General features: G+C 37.9%; 1 long non-coding RNA gene across 1 annotated transcript; it reads left to right on the forward strand.

Moving 5' to 3' along the window:
* The first annotated feature begins 6 nt into the window (after positions 1 to 6).
* LOC104910328 lies at positions 7 to 4,656 on the forward strand. Its single transcript, XR_792968.3, has 3 exons — positions 7 to 266; positions 2,189 to 2,240; positions 2,903 to 4,656. It is a non-coding gene; the product is annotated as an uncharacterized LOC104910328 (long non-coding RNA).
* The last annotated feature ends 6 nt before the right edge of the window (positions 4,657 to 4,662 follow it).

Genomic DNA, 4,662 nt, shown 5'->3' on the forward strand with positions numbered 1-4,662 from the left:
TAATAGAAAACAAATCAGGCAGATGTAGAGAATTTATCTGCATATGTGTATCTCAGCATAAGGTAACTGTTCAATCATGGCCTGAAGCACTGATTGAGCACCTGAGGAAAGAACCGGGTCAGCAATTCACCTGTGCGACCAGAAGGGGTGGATCCTGGCTGCACCTCTCTTAGACCTCATTTAAGAGCTGACTGCCACTAGGGAAGGATCTCTTTCTGGAGATCTCCTTGGTGGAGCCTTTTTCTGTGAACCTGCAATCTTCTGATGTGAGTGAGCAATCTTTTTCCCTTCCTCTATAGCATCTTTCTATTGTGCTAACCTTTCCATCATTAGACCTCTGGTATAGCACCTTTCCCATGATACTGATCTGTCTAATTGCTACACTCAGTAAATGTAAACGCATAGGTAATGCTTACTCATATATAATCACATACACATATGAAAGAGCTTGGCTGAGCCTGTGCTCTGTCTGCCTTTGTTTGATGTAATTAGTTGTGACCACTTCAGGCAATCACAAGCTTCCAGCCTTGCAAATGTTCTACCTCTACCCACCACGCTCAGGTCTGTGTGTGTGGTACCTACTTTGTGCTGAAAAATTGTTGCTAGTAACTCCTGAAAACTCCAGTGCTCCAATTACTACTGTCTTCATGGCACTTCTATTCTTCATAAATCAGTGATGATAATGCCAGTATTATTTTCACATAGCATTGACAGGCACTTAAGGGCTTATTTGTTTTGTTTTTTTTTAACATTTTGCTTTTTGATGACTAAATGCTTTCCATACATTATTCATATTTACATTACATCAAACTGTAAATTTGTGATATACTGGAAAAACTACAGTTTTGGCCCCGATTGATTTTTCTTTCATAGCTTTTGTGTTTCATTATCTTTCAGTGGTTAATGATATTTTATAGCATTATATTATTAATGTAGTGATACAAATTAAATTTGTGTATAACTAAAATCTAAATCTTAAACAAGTGGCACCAAAAGTAACACAATAATAGACAAGATAAGAGTTCAACTTTGGTATTACAATTTTCCTCATGTTGCATTTGGTGATAAAGATAAGCAGTAACTGACAAAGAAAATTCATTGTCTTGATTCTATCTGACAAGATTTCACATATGCTGGAACATATTTTGTTGCAGTTTCTGTAAAAATGGATAGCGTTGTTTAACTTTATTTAAAATTATTTTTTGTTTTACCTAAGATATTCTAAGATGTTCTAACATTTGCTTTCATTATTCGTCAGCAGGTAACATATGAGTAAACAGAAAGTGCACAGGAAATATTGCTATCCTTCTGTTGTTATTACAAATTTGATTTGGCGTGTTAATAATATGACTGTCAAAGCTGTTTGTATTTAAATGTTCAGCAGAGATAATCATCACTATGGAGTTTGGCCTCAGAAAAGGGTGACATCTTCCTCCAGAAGCAAATCTGTGATGGAAATTTCCATGCAGATCACTTGACAGGAGATTACAAGTTTTACTGCAGGCCAGATACAAACTGAGAGATATAGAACATGCAGATGCTTTCATCTTGGAGTTGCAAAATATACTGCATTTCCTTTTTGCTTTCTTACTCAAAACCCGCTCAAAATGGGTCATAACCCAATTTTGCTTCAGTAAAAGCATTTAAGTAACAAAATATGCATTGCATTCTGGAAAATATATACAGAGACACACACAGCTATTGGTCATTCTTTGTGATGTACATTCAAATTTTCCCAGTATTAAAGAAAAATATTTTTTCATAATGAATAATACACTGCCCCAAAGATATTGAAACACACTCTAACTGTACCTAATAGAGTATGCGTAACCTTCAGTCAAATGAGAAAAACTTAGATTTCAATTCAGCTATGTGCATCGCCAAATGTATCATGACATTGCCAGTACTTGTAGAAATAGTTGGCAATGCTACTTCTGTTTGTCAGGTGTTCACATAATTGAGGACACTTAAAAGGAACGTGTTCTTATTTTTACTCATCACAGGCAAATATAACCCAACAGTTTCTTTGCCAGGTTGCTTTGACAGCTGCAGTAAGGCCTCTGTGATGTTTCTTGGTTTTGTTTGTTTTTTACCTCTGGGTTTTCACTGGAACAAATAAAGCACAGAAATAAACTGGGTGGTTATCTTCTGTTGTTGAACTTGAAATTCATCCTAATTGTTTTTACAGGCAGTAAAACAAATCACTGACTAATAACAACGGACAGTGACAGCTCTCAGGTGTAAGTGTTCTTTATCTCCCCTTGTACCATTCATATTTATTTTCTTGCTACTGACAGTTTAGGGGGAGGGCTAACAAACTGCCAAGAGTAGTCTATGTTTTGAGACACTATAAGGGGAAAGCTCTCACACAGCAAGTATGGTCCTTGTATATTTAGAAAGCACAAAGAAGCCCTTTCAACCCCATCTAAAGTACAGAACTAATCCAAGTTAAAAGCTGCCTGCAGGTAAATCATGTGTAACAATTCAGAGTTTATCCTTGGACAGAGAGCATGTTGGGTCTTGGCTGTACTCTCCTTGCACTTTGTGCAATAATTTGTGCTCTTGCAAAAAACCACCACCTGTCTGACTAGGGATTTAGTTGTCTTTTATGGAGCTCTATGGGGCTATCCAAAGAAGGCTTCCAAAGAAGAGATCACATCTAGAACCCTATTGTAGATGGATCACAGGCTGTTTGGCATGTTGGAAATTGGCAGACAAGCTTTGGCAAGCTGTTTCATAGTGGCTGAAAGAAGGTTTTTCTTCCACCTCTGGTCCTCTGCTGGAGTTACTGTCTGCACCGTAATGGGGGAATGCAGACCTTTGACTTAGCAGCTCTTGTGCAAAGGTTAAAACATTCACCTTTGATAAAGGTTAAAGCTGAAATATTTTTCTGGCAATTCAGGTGGATTTGCACTAAAACATTAAAGAAAGAGAAGTAATTGATTTCTTTGCTGCTCTGGAGGTTGGGAAGAGGAGACAGAAAAGGTGGGTGGCTTTCCATGAGGTGTAGCAAAGAAGGGTGAGAACTGCAGTATCCAAAATTGACTCAACGTGACAACTGATGTTGGTTTGAGCGACTGGCAAATGACCACAGTGATTTATGTGGATTATTAAGTGTCTTTCTTCTGTAAGTTACTGCATTTAAATTGCCAAGCAGAAGTGCCTAAACAGATGTTCCCACTTCTTACCTGTTTCAGTGCAAATTCCAACAGCTGACTTACGTGAGGTTTTGTGTGGCTAGACTTGCAGACAAGTTTTGCTCCTGCCATGTTTCCTTCAGGATAGTAATATATAGCAGAGGGGGACACAAGCAGGTTTATCAGAGGTGTAAGGACTTTTGCCACCACCCTGTTTGTCTGTGCCTGTCATCCCCACGCTCATCCTGGCTGAGTAACATGCTCACTGCTGGCTGCAGTCTGGCATAGCAGCTTCTTCAGCTCTGCCAAAGCTGGGCAACTGGCAGTTAGTGTACGTCCTTGCCTTGTTAACCTTAAACTGTGTCTGTAGCTGAAACCCTTCTGATTCCTGTCCTGACTGGACAGGAAACTAATGTGCTTCTACTTCTTTCTACATAGAGATTCTGTATTTCTGCAAGTTGTAAGAACAATATGTGGTCTTGATCTTACTGTCATGCTTGCAGCCTTTCTGAAGGAATTCCAGCTGCTGATGTTGCCAAGAAAATGACAAAGATACATGAAAATTGCACAGAATGTGGAGCACGGGTTTGCAACCTTGATCACTAATTACCAAATAATTCCAGAGATTCACCCATGAACTGACACTTAAGATCTTTTTTAAGGCATGTCGAAATGGAGAAATTCCACCAATGTGATGATGGAAGAATTACACTTCTGATTCTTGCTAGACTTATCAAGTTCCAAATCTGAAAGTGCTCCAAAATATTCTGCTGGTGCTACTGCAAAAATTAAGCTTGAGCCTAAGCCAATGTGAAGGAATCTTTCTGATTCTGTACATTGGCTTGTCTGGAAAAAGGCAAATGGCCCAATTGTAAACTTCTTGGCTACACCCAGACTTGTTAAACTTCAGCATAAATATATATAAAATTTTGAGGAATTTCTTTATTCCTACTGTTTGTTAAGGTCTAAATAAAGCCTTAGAAGCTTGACTTACTCATGCAAATGTTTAAAATGCAGCTGTTCAAACTGGAACATGTACATTCATCAAAACAAGGTACAGAGCAAATGGTAAAGAAGACACTGTGGTGGAGGGCAGGGCATATATCAATAGGAAAACAGTTAACCAAGATCTAATTCATACATATTTACTTGAACATGTATTCAAAACTAAGTATTTTCTCCCATCTCTTTGAATACATATTTGTCTTTATAATGAACTTTTCAGTCCTCTAATTTCCCCATGCTTTTATACACATGAATTTTTTTTTCTACTGCTTAGATCTGACTTCTTGTTTTTCCTCTGACTGTATTCACATCTGATTTTATCATTTCGTTTGGCTAACTGCAAAGCAATACTCTCCAATCTTGCTAGTCTATCAGCAGTGTGAAAATACCATGACATGTAAACCATCAGCAAATGTGTGAACTACTAGAAGGCTGCTGTTTGCTGAGTTGTGAATTACAGAGAGCATAAGAAAAGCAGCAAAAATGTTTTTTTTGTTGTTAATACTGTTGGTTCTTTCCT

The sequence above is a fragment of the Meleagris gallopavo genome, chromosome 3 (genome assembly GCF_000146605.3).
Source record: "Meleagris gallopavo isolate NT-WF06-2002-E0010 breed Aviagen turkey brand Nicholas breeding stock chromosome 3, Turkey_5.1, whole genome shotgun sequence".
NCBI classification, from domain to species: Eukaryota; Metazoa; Chordata; class Aves; order Galliformes; family Phasianidae; genus Meleagris; species Meleagris gallopavo.